The sequence below is a fragment of the Bidens hawaiensis genome, unplaced genomic scaffold (genome assembly GCF_021521415.1).
Source record: "Bidens hawaiensis isolate Kalapana, Puna unplaced genomic scaffold, B.hawaiensis_p1.1 tig00004752_1, whole genome shotgun sequence".
Taxonomy (NCBI): domain Eukaryota; kingdom Viridiplantae; phylum Streptophyta; class Magnoliopsida; order Asterales; family Asteraceae; genus Bidens; species Bidens hawaiensis.
This window is the reverse complement of record NW_027504962.1, coordinates 44327-57632: the sequence shown is the minus strand read 5'-3', so window position 1 is coordinate 57632 and position 13306 is coordinate 44327.

The following is a 13306-nucleotide window of genomic DNA, read 5'->3' as shown; positions in this document are numbered from 1 at the left end:
ACGGTTAGAAGACTCAGTCTATCCACTAACTTGCAGTCAAGAAGATATTGACGTGTCTGGATCAATAATCCTTCTGAAGAGTTCCAGAGCTATGTCAGGATCATGGATCCTCGGTATTTGGTGCTATTAACGGTTGTTTCTTATATGAAGGCTGATATTTATCAAGTGTAACGGCTCCAAGACCTGGTCTACCCCCTATTTCGCAGCCTGAGTGATTGAGAACGTGGTCAAAGTGGCAGTTACGATTATATTGAAGGCAATGGCGGATTTTTAGGGATTATTAGTTAATAGTCTTTATTATTCATAACTCCATTGAGTTAATATCATTGATGTATAAAAAGAGGCTATAATCAGCTAGGAAAACACACCCCCAATACACCCAATACACTCTGCCCTCAATGAACATAGCATTACACACACACACCTAGAATTATTGTAAACACTGATCATAATCTCCAACCTTGTACCTCATTTTTCATATTAATAAACTTGACGGTGATAGTTTTCACCGTCCGAGGGTTTTTTGTGCCGAAGATTAATATAATCACTTACCATCCGACCAAAGATTACATTGTTAATCCTTGACCGAAGCAATTCGACCAAAGATTACCTTGCTAGTTTTTGATCGAAGTAAGATTATCATAATCAAGGGTTCTTTCCCTCGTGATCAAATCCTGTGTTCATCATTATTTCGTTTACATATTCATCATTATCATCATAGCACTAGACCTCACAATTACGAATTTGGATACATTATCCTTGAGTGATTTTTGTCCAAAAAAAACATGTAATTGGTTTACCCACAAAAGAGTTCAAACTTGATGACAATTGCATTTCATGTCAAAGAGGTAAGCAGCACAAATCATCACACAAAACCAAGCTCATAAACTCAATTGATCAAGTGCTTGAAATGCGTCATATGGATCTTTTTGTCCTGTGAGTGTTCCAAGTATTGGTAAAAAGAGATATTATTTAGTGATCATTGATGATTTTTCAAGATATACATGGGTTTATTTTCTGAACTCAAATGATGAGGCTGCTGAATTAATAAAGAGTTGTGTGACTAGGATTAAGAATCAATTGTATGCAAGGTTCAGGTCATGAGAAGTGACAATGGAACTGAGTTCAAGAATTGGGTAATGGATGAGTTTTGCAATGGAAAAGGAATTATTCAACAATTCAATGCCCCTAGAACTCCTGAACAAAATGAGGTTGCAAAAAGGAGAAACAAAACACTAAATGAGGCTGCAAGGACCATGTTAGCATATGCTTTCTTACCTGTTACCTTTTGGGCAGAAGCAATCAATACTTGTAACAATTCAGATTTTTCCATATATTATTTTAATCGATGCCCGACCCACTTTTATGTTCGGTTTATTTTTTTATCAAACAAAAAATACCGTATTTAGCGAGTGAATAAATTTTTATTATACGATATCTTAATTGTTAATATAATATATATTTATATACTTTCAAATTATTGCAAATATAACCCTATACTAAAATTTTGTCCAAGTACGTTTCCCTCTTCATACTCCAGGGTCTAAGATGCAAATTTAGTATATTATAATACCCAATAACCCAAACCCATATCCAAACCCTAACCTGAGACACATTTTGCGAACCCGTGACCCGAATAACATTCTTGGACCTTAATCTTCGCATCTAAACATAGTAATCGAATCAAAATATATGTTATTATTGCCTTACATAACTTGCCGACATTATCAATTTGGTAAATTGATCAACTAGCAATTCGTATTGCTTATTATGTTAGCCGACCTCAACTCGTTATTGTTATACCTTAAACGACACCATAATACAATTAAATTTTCAGAATCAATCCTTATTACATTGCCAATATAAACCCCATAATCAATTTCGATGTCGCAACCTGTTGTTAGCCGTTTGTAATCACGTTTTAGCCATAGCATATTCGAGCAATAAACAATCAAATCATCTCTGTTATAGGTAATTTATATATGTATTGTACTCGCTATAACCTCCTAAACAATAACCCTAACAATATTGGATCAAACAATAAGCGGATTAACGAATTTGTAAAATAGGGTTCATGTAATTTTGGGGGGTTAGTGTGTGTTTTTGTATATAATAAACGATTTTCGTTTATCAACCAATTGACTGCGTAGCTCAGTTGGTCTTGTGTATGGTTGTTCCCTCTTGAGCCGGCCATGGCGCGGGTTCGAGTCTCCGCCATGGCAGATTACTTATATTTTTTTTAATTATTCTTGTTTTAATTTAAAAGGTTTTAGTAAATTAATAAACTAATATTATATATTAAATGAACGTTATACACTTAAAACCGACATATAAACCGATCTTTTTCCGAACTTTAGTTAAACGCCACATATATATGTGTATATATTTATATCTATATGTTTATGTATGCAATAGATTATTAAAAGTTTTATTATACAAAAAAAGGGGTTTTAATCTAAAATACACACACACACACATATATATATATAATAAGATATTGTAAATTATGTATATTAAAAATATAGTTTAAATTTTATATGAGTTCATATTTTATATGTATTAATATTATCTATTATTTACGATATTTATTTAAAAAGAAATCTTTATTAAATAATAAAAGTTCATATAAATATATTAAACGTATTTGTAGTTTTAAACATTTAAAGCTAACCTTTTTATATAAACTCTAAAGTTTTAAAAATATTTATTTAAGTACTCTAATTATTTTATATGGTTATTTCATATAATAAAACTCTGATCATAAAATTAATAAATCCAAGTAATATTAAACTTTCGTAAGAAAATGCTCGATCATTAATTCATGATTATTAGTCTAGTTCTACATTCGTCATTTCAAGTATAGTTATTTATTCCGCAGCTATTGTTACTTAGAATTTCTCATCAATAACTTCCGGGGAGTGTAACACTTGTTTACTACCGTTCTTACCGCATTCGTTTATCTTTTTCTTATTGCTAAGGTGAGTATCACATTCCCCTCTTTTTACTCGTTTTCTCACGTTTTAGGGACATATGCATAAATTATATTTCTCATATATACTTATACTCAAAACTGCAACTATTGTCTTATGTGTTAACAACTTATACCTTACTTATTTATGTGTCTACTTGCTTTATATGCTTCCGCATTCGGAGAGGTCCAACATAATCTCATAATAGTATGATCATACGCCAGTCGTTAGCCTTTGTGCTTCTCAACATCTCAGTTATACTTGCTCATTTGGTTAATTTGTTATTCTCATATGACTTGTTGCAATACTTCTTTTTATATATATACTATATGTACATTTAAACTGGTGTGTTGCTCACTCAACATGTGTTGTTGACAAAATTCTATTTTATACGCATATGCAGGTTATCGTAGGAATTTAATGCAGGTTGGTGAAGACTTAGTGAAGAATTTAAGTTAGAAAATAATTAATCAAGATAATTGTGATATAAGTTGTATTGTTGTATGATTATGGATTATGTATTTGTTGTATTTGATTTATTTGAACTTAATTTAATTAATAGATATTGTCATTTAAATATTGTATGATAATACCTTGAGAGCTGTGACAATCAGTTCGCGCCCCCGACATTTCCGCCGTATGTTGGGGTGTGACATATTGGTATCAGATCTGAAGGTTTAAGATATGTCGTTAGAAAGTGCCTTAGACACATGGTTAGGAACCCTATACGTGCTTATATGTTTACCTTTATGTGTTTAATTTTAAATTGTTTATAGCTTCTTAGATAATTATTTATTTATTATCTATTGTATTGTTATGCACACACACACATAAACTCCGAGGCTATGCCTCTACAATCAAAGAAAACTTTCAAAAATTTGATTGCTTTTATTTTCGGGAAATTCCTTAAGAATTCCCACCTGTTGTTCTCACTCGTGCACCTTAGGGATAGGTTATGTGGCATGCACCTATGATAAATGAAAGGGGGGGGGGGGAACTGTGAGTTGGACACTGGTAAAACGGTTCCAAGAACCAGAGGTAAGACGTTATTCCTTACCTGGGTGATAACATGACCACAATAATCAACCCTATGGACCCGAGCGAGACCCAAAAATGCCATATCACCGACACCCTAGGCTATCAACCGTGACCACATTAGTGGTTGCATCCTTATAATATTTTTAAACTGAATTCATGGTGGTTCGTTGCTAAACTCGGTTTTCCCGATTATTGTGTTCCGTTATTTAAATGGTTAGTTGGGTGAAAAATCCATGGAACCCATGGGCACTCCTACTATCCATTTCTTAACTTGTTTTCGTATTTTTGTTGGAGTAATCAAACGTGGTGGTTCACAAGATACTCCGACTGCCCATATTTATTTCGCTAGTTCGTTATTTAGTTTGGTCGGTTAAAACACCGTGTAACGCTCATTGGGCCGACAAACTTCATTGCATTGTTAATTCGTTAATTAGTTGAGACAATCAAATTTCCATGTAAGGCTCATGGGCTATCCAACTCAGTTGTTTTTCGTTAGTTCATTGGTCCATTCAAATTGCTATGAAAAGCTCATGAGAGGCCAACATCCACAATTTATATTTCGTTAGTTTATTGTAAACTGAATCAAATGATAATCTAAATTTTAAACCGACTTAACTCCTCATGTAGTCATCACACATTCATCATATTGACTATATCATCTAATAACTATTTACGCAATGTACCCCCCTCATCTTATAAACCTTTACTTTTAACCCTCATGACACAATTCCTCTTACTTCTTAAGGCAACGTTATTATAAGTTATCCAAATAGTTAAACATTTTACTAATCTTATGATTCCATAGTTTATCCTTCATCTTTTAAATCCTCATTTTTGGTCCCTATAAAATGTCTCATTCAAGAAACCAACCATTTCCTCGACATCAATCGCTTGATTCTCACAATCACCATATGGCTGCAACCGATTCAACTTTTCCCACTAACCACTCTCCTGGTAACGGCAAATCATCTACCACCAGTCATCCTCAAAACAAGAAACGTAAGAACCTTGCCGCAACAAATCTTACCCACCCGCAAGTCTCCTCAAACAAGAAACCTTACCTCGGTCCTTTTCCATCATGCTCCATTTGTAACCATCATCACTCGGTTAAATCCCTATGTCGTTGCTGCACCCAATGTAACCGTTATCATTCTGCTAACACTTGTCGTGTCCCGCCTACTGCACAAGCTATTCCGCAACAACCTACTCCTCGTGCTCAACATGATGTTCCTAATACTCGTACTTGCTACCATTGTAAGGACCCAAGTCATCTCCGTAATACAGGCCCTCAACTTACCCAAGTTCATCAAGTCCAATCTACGACTACACCATACTACTTAATCCATGCTTACCAGGCTCAAACTCATCAACCTCATGTCCCTCAAGCTCCTCCCGTCAATCAAGGTCAACCATACTTAACCCAACACTACCACACCTCGCAACCACAAGCTCAAGTTTACCAGATATATTTCCACCAAACAACTCTCTTGCAAACCGTTAAAGCTCCAAATTTCCAAGCAATGCCGAATCAACCTACATCAACTGCTCCTACTCCTGCAACTCCTCATGGTGCCTCAAGTCACACCAATTAAGCTACCCAACAATCATGAAGACCTTTGTCGTTCCCTTTATTTATCTTACCTTATTTTGTCTTTTCCTTAAGTACATATTGTAACGCCTCTTTATGGCCTTGAATTATTCAGTATTTGGAATATTTATCTTCTATCTAATAAATAAAGTTTCGTTTGATTAAAATAGATTGTTTATTGAAGCCTACTACTACCTTATTTCTTTACCTCCATTAACCTTAAATATTTATAAGCTACCTCTTCTTAAACTTTAAATTGTTATATCCTTATGTTTAAAAGTCGTCTTAAAAAAATTCTTTGCTTTATTAAAATTCACTGCAACTTTTGAAATTGTTTTATCTATTGGTTTTATAATTAAAACTTCTTGAAACTTTTGTTTACTCAAGATCATGTATTTTCAAACGTTTTGTAAAACCACACGATGGGACGAATCATGTGTACCATCTGACGATGAAAATAATTATGGTCCGGAACATAATTATCAAAGTCCTCGCATGGAAATCATGATGCGTAATATTGTGTGTCATAATATAGAATTGAAAGTGATTGAAATTACGGTACAAATGTAAAGATGACAAGGACATGGTGGATACGCCGCTGGTACATCCTATATATAAGTGCCCTTATCGGATTTGCATTTGGAGCGTTATTTTAACTATTCAAAGTTCGGTGTTATGATAAATTTTTAAATTTTATTTTAAAATTTCGTTTTTCTCAAATAATAATGGTTTTGTTATGATATCCTTTAATTCCCGGACGAAATTCCCTAAAGTAAGGGAGATTGTAACAATTCGGATTTTTCCATATATTATTTTAATCGATACCCGACCCACTTTTATGTTCGGGGTATTTTTTATCAAACAAAAATACCGTATTTAGCGAGTGAATAAATTTTATTACACTATATCTTAATTATTAATATAATATATATTTATATACTCTCAAATTAAGGCAAATATAACCTAAACTAAAATTTTGTCCAAGTACATTTCCCTCTTCATACTCAAGGGTCTAAGACGCAAATATAGTATATTATAATACCCAATAACCCAAACCTGTATCCAAACCCTAACCGGAGACCCATTTAGAGAACCCGTGACCCGAATAACATTTTTGGACCTTAATCTTCGCATATAAACATAGTAATCGAATCAAAATATATTATTTATTGCCTTACATAATCTGCCGACATTATCAATTTGGTAAATGATCAACTAGCGATTCATATTGGTTATTATGTTAGCCGACCTCAACTCGTTATTATTATACTTGTAAACAACCACCATAATACAATTAATTTTGCAGAATCAATCCTTATTACATCGCCAATCTAAGCCCCATAATCAATTTCGATATCGAAGTCTGTTGTTAGCCGTTCGTAATCACGTTTTTGTCATAGCCTATTCGAGCAATAAACCCTCAAATCATCTCTGTTATAGGTAATTTATATATGTATTGTAATCGCTATAACCTCCTAAACAAAAACCCTAACATTATTGGATCAAACAATAAGCGGATTAACGAACTTGTAAATTAGGGTTCATGTGGTTTTGGAGGTTAATGTGTGTTTTTGTATATAATAAACGATTATCGTTTATCAACCTATTGACTGCGTAGCTCAGTTGGTCCTGTGTATGGTTGTTCCCTCTTGAGCCGGCCATGGCACGGGTTCGAGTCCCGGCCATGGCAAATTACTTATATTTTTTATTATTTTTGTTTTAATTTAAAAGGTTTTAGTAAATTAATATACTAATATTATATAAATAAAGGCTATACAATTAAAACCGACATATAAACCGATTTTTTTCTAAACATTAATTAAACGCCACATATATATGTGTATGTATTTACATCTATATGTTTATGTATGCAATAGATTATTAAAAGTTTTATTATACAAAAAAGGGGGTTTTAATCTAAAATACACATATATATATATATAATAAGATATTGTAAATTATGTATATTAAAAATATAGTTTTAAAATTTTATATGAGTTCATATTTTATATGTAATCATATTATCTATTATTTAAGATATAAATTTAAAAAGAAATCTTTATTAAATATTAAAAGTTCATATAAATACATTAAACGTATTTGTGGTTTTAAACATTTAAATCTAACCTTTATATATAAACTATAAAGTTTTACAAATATTTATTTAAGTATTCTAAGTATTTTATACGATTAAATCATATTATAAAACTTTGATCATAAAATTAATAAATCCAACTAAAATTATAATTTCGTAAGAATATGCTCGATCATTAATTCCCGATTATCAGTCTAGTTCGAGATTCGTCATTTAGAGTATAGTTATTTATTCCGCAGCTATTGTTACTTAGGATTTTTGGGTTTTAGCAAGATTATTAAAGTCCAAAATAACCATTTATTAAGGAAACGCAGCGGAAGATATAAGTTTTAAATCTTGATTTACCAATTCACATAAACCCGTTTATGTATAAACCCAATCCAGGATCCATATACGATTATCAAGCTATCAAAACACAACCATAGGGTGTTAATATACATACTTTCAAGTCCAGAAAACCAAAGGGGGTGAATTAGAATGAATGGAAAGACTTCAAATGGAGAAATCCTCAAGCTTGTATACCCAACAAGCTCCAACAAACACCTTGGTTGCTAAGGTCCTTTACACTCTTGCAAGAACAAACCCTTTGTTCTTCTCCTTCTTGCTCTCGGCTGGAATGGAGAGGAAAAAGAGAACATATGTGTGTGTGAGAGAAAGTTTGTAATGCTTGGTTCAAGAATTATGATCAAACCAACCAAGATATTTGCATGTCTTAGAACTAATACAAAAGGAAGAAAAAGAGATTGAGGAGCCGGCCCCATGTGGGGGTTTTCCCCCTAAAACCCAAATCCACCTTTTATATTATTTTCTTTAAAACATATTTATTATTTATCCAAGTAAATAATATTTCTCTCAAATATAAATTATCCATATAATTTATTTAACACACAAATGCAAGCATTTAGAAAACCCATTTTCCAAACGTTATAAGTGTTCGATAATTATTACTTAGATCATATCTAATAATAAGTATCATGGCGTTTGTCTAGCTTATTATTGGGTATGACCCGACTTGGATCATAATGTACTAGCCACATCAACTCTAATATGTGTCTTGGGTAGATCGATTCCAACAATCTCCCACTTGCACAAGATACATAGAAGATTGATGCAAATAGCAAATACCGCCTAACAACGGTTTACTATCCCTAATACGCATGACGAAGGGCTATTCAATAACATCATCCCCTTCAAGTCCCTTACTTGAAAATGATTTAGGTGAAACTATCATTTATCCTTTTGCCACAAATTTCATGTTAAATCCAGAGACACAGAGTGATCATTCTCTGTTGATTTAACTAATTAGGCCTTAGACATTTAATTCTCAACGAATAAGAGAGACAAATCCCCTATTGACTACATATGTCTCTTACTATCACCTCGTACCATACTTGTGCTTAGCCTTATGTACTGACATATTTCAGAGCAGCGAAGAACTAAGTCAAAGTATAATAGTCGGTGAATATCAAGACCCAATATGTATCTCAGGTCGGAGGATACTATAATGTTCACCTTTACTCAAATTTACTTATGATCACAAATCACAAGAATTCCATGCAGTAAAATTGAGGGTGGGTCAGTTCAATATTTATCCCATAAATATCTATGAACCTTGGTAGCAAACCCTTTGTTATATTCATACCTCATGAATATCTACCAATCCAAGTTCATAATAGTCTTACTTTCATATTTTCTCCCACAACTATGATCGACTACGAACGTTTAGAATAATCAAATTATTCACGTATTTAAACATGCTAAAATGGAACCTAACTCAATAATATAACCATAACCAAAACCATATGATTGAGTTAAAATAAAATTGTTCCGATATCCAAATACAAAATTTTGATCAAATCCAATCACTAGAATATCGTAGTCCTAAGGCACAAGTATGACCCTCATGCTTCAGCCTTTCAAGGAGCTTCGTGAGTGGATCCGCAATATTTTGATCGAACTTTGCGAATACATATCTTTCCTTTATCAACTTCATCCCTTATGTAGTTGAATCTCCGCTCAATGTGCCTAGTCTTTTGATGTGCACGGGGTTCCTTGATTTGAGCAATCGCACCCTGTTGTCACAAGATTTCTAGAGGGTCCTGAATGGTACGGACTACCCCTAGGTCGGCAATGAACTTTCTAATCTACGCAGCTTCTTGGGCTGCCAAGGAGGCAGCGATGTATTCTGATTCAGTGGTGGACAAGGCTACCACGTCTTGTTTTGCGCTCTTCCAAGAGACAGCACTACCATTTAGAACGAAGACATATCCCTATTGTGATAGAGAATCATCTCGACCAGTATGGAAACTTGCATCCATGTAACCCTTTACAACGAGTTCCTCCTCACCAGAGCCATATATTAGAAACATATCCTTAGTCCTCCTATGGTATTTCAATATGCTCTTAACTGTCATCCAATGGCTAGTTCTCGGATTTTGTTGATATCTACTTGTCATGCTCAAAGCGCATGACACATCCGGACTGGTGCATATCTTGGCATACATGATGGATCCTATAGCAGACGCATATGGGATTCCATTCATTTTGTCTTGCTCAACCTTTGAGCTTGGACATTGAGAAGCACTCAATATTTTTCCTCTTTGAATATGTACCAAACCTTTCTTAGAGTTTTCCATCTTGAACCTTTTCAAGACTTTGTCAATGTATGCACTTTGATTCAAACCTATCAACCACCTTGATCTATCCCTATAGATCCTTATTCCCAGAATATAAGCGGCTTCACCAAGATCCTTGATGGAAAAGCAGCTTCCAAGCCAGGCTTTTACACCTTCCAAGGTTGGAATGTCATTTCCAAATAACAGTATGTCATCGACATATAATACCAGAAAGGCAATGATGCTCCCACTAGCTTTTTATACACACAAGCTTCATCAGCGTTTTTGATGAATCCAAATTTCTTAACTTCATCATCAAAACGGTCGTTCCAACTTCTAGATGCTTGCTTCAATCCATATATTGATTTCTTCAACTTGCATACTTTGTTAGGATGTTGTGGATAGACAAAACCTTCGGGATGAACCATATAGACATCTTCCTCAAGGTGTCCATTTAGAAAAGCAGTTTTGACATCCAATTGCCATATCTCATAGTCGTAAAATACAGCTATGGCAAATAATATCCTTATAGACTTTAGCATCGCGACGGGCGAGAAAGTTTCATCATAATCAACCCCTTGAGTTTGAGTGAAACCCTTTGCTACAAGTCTAGCTTTATAAGTATCCAAGTTTCCATGCATATCAGTTTTCTTCTTGAAAACCCGCTTACTTCCAACCAGTTTGGAATTAAGAGGTGGTACGACCAAATCCCATACTTGGTTATCATGCATGGATTGCATCTCTACGTTCATGGCTTCCAGCCATTTATCACAATCAGATTGTAACATTGCATCTCGGTATGTGGTTGGTTCATCCGAATCTACCACGTAACATCCATCCATGAAAAATCCATATCTTTCAGGTGGTGTGCTAATTCTACCAGATTTGCGAACGTTTTGTGTGTTTTGATCAACCATTTGATCATTTTCAACAACCTCTTGTTGATTGCTAGTGTCAACCAAACGTGTATCGGCTTGTGGTTCTCGATCCTCCTCAAGTTCCATAGTTCTATCAGTTCCTTCCATAAGGAACCTTCTTTCCAAGAACTCATCCTTTCGAGCTATAAACACTTTATGCTCATTTGGATTGTAGAAATAATATCCCATTGAATCTTTGGGATATCCTACAATGATACACTTAGTGGATCGGCATTAAACCTTATTTTGGGTGTTGTTCTTGACATAAGCCTCACAACCCCATACCTTTAAATATGATAACGATGGAACCCTTCCATGCCATATTTCAAAAGGTGTCCTATCTACTTTCTTGGTTGGTGCCATATTTAAAATACGGGCAGCGGATATCAATGCGAAACCCCAAAATGATAGAGGTAATGTGCTTCTAGCCATCATAGATCGAACCATATCCAATAAAGTTCGATTCCTCCTCTCGGACACACCATTATGTTGCGGTGTTCCAGGTAGAGTAAGTTGTGAGACAATCCCACAACTCCTAAGATGATCTAGAAACGCATCATTGAGGTATTCACCTCCTCTATCGGAACGTAGTACTTTGATTATTTTGTTGAGTTGATTTTGTACTTCATTTTGGAAGCCTTTGAACATTTCAAAGGCTTCGTCTTTGTGTCTTAACAAGAACACATACCCATAGCGACTATAATCATCGGTAAAGGTAATGAAGTACCTTTCACCATTCCTTGTCATTGTCTTAAAAGGACCACATACATCCGAATGTATGATACCTAATAAGTCTTTTGCCCTTTCATTAGTTCCACTAAAGGGCTCCTTGGTCATCTTTCCCAATAAACAAGACTCAAACTTATCAAATGATTATTCATTCGCTTCCAAAAGACCATTCTTTTGAAGTGTATGAATGCGATCCTTGTTTATTTTACCAAGGCGACAATGCCAAAGAAATGTTTCACTCAAATACAATTTGAGTCTTTTGGTGTTAGCTTGGTACAAGGAGTTATCAATGGATTTATTATCATGAACTAATTCATAAATACCATTAGACAGCATCGCTTTAAAATAAAAGACATTATTCATGAAAACATAAATACCATTGTCAACAAACTTCAAATCATAACCAAATTGTCTTAATACAGGATCAGAGATAATATTCCTAGTCAAACTAGGAGAATATAGAATGTTTTTCAAAATAACTTCCAAACCATTTGGAAGCTTCAAAACATAATCTCCTCGGGCTCGGACTTCAACCTTTGCTCCATTGCCCATGAAGAGACTTATATCTCCTTTCTTCAAATAATTTCTTCTTGTGAACTCCGCAATGAATTGCATAAATGAGTTCCACATCCGATATCCAATACCCATGTGTTAGAAGAAACAATATTAAGGTCAATATGGATCATGAAAGTTGTACCTGAGGTTTTCCCCGCATCCCTCTTAGCTTTCAACTCCTTGAGATAGGTCGGACAGTTTCTCATCCAGTGACCTATCTCCCCAAAACCAAAGCACGAATCCTCAGCGCTAACCTTTAGCTTCTTGGGTTTTGGTTCCGCCTTTGCCTTTCCCTTGAACCCTTTCTTGACTTGCCCCTTACCAACAGCAACCTTTGCCTTTGGTTCCGTGTAATGCCTCTTCTTTAAGCCACCCTCATTGATCGCAAGAACGCGTAAAACCTTTTTACTCATGCCGGCTTCGGCTGTCTTAAGCATTGTGTGAAGCTCACCAATGCTTTTGTCCCATCCGTTCATGTTGTATTTCATGACGAATGTCTCAAACCTTTTAGTTAAGCCATTTAGGATCAAATTCGTGGCTAACTCTCTTGGCTTTTCAAACAATTAAACCGTTCAAGCCGATCAATGTGGCTTTTCATCTTAAGTACATAAGATGAGACAGATTTGGTTTCTTCCATACGACATGCATGAAACGCTCAAACCATTTCGAAGCGTTCCACCCTTGCTTGAGTCAGGAACATTTCCTTAAGTTGGGTGATCATGTCATAAGCCCCATGATTCTCGAAATGTTTTTGGATCTTAGGAATCATTGTTCCCAACATGAGGCAAGAAACTTGCACC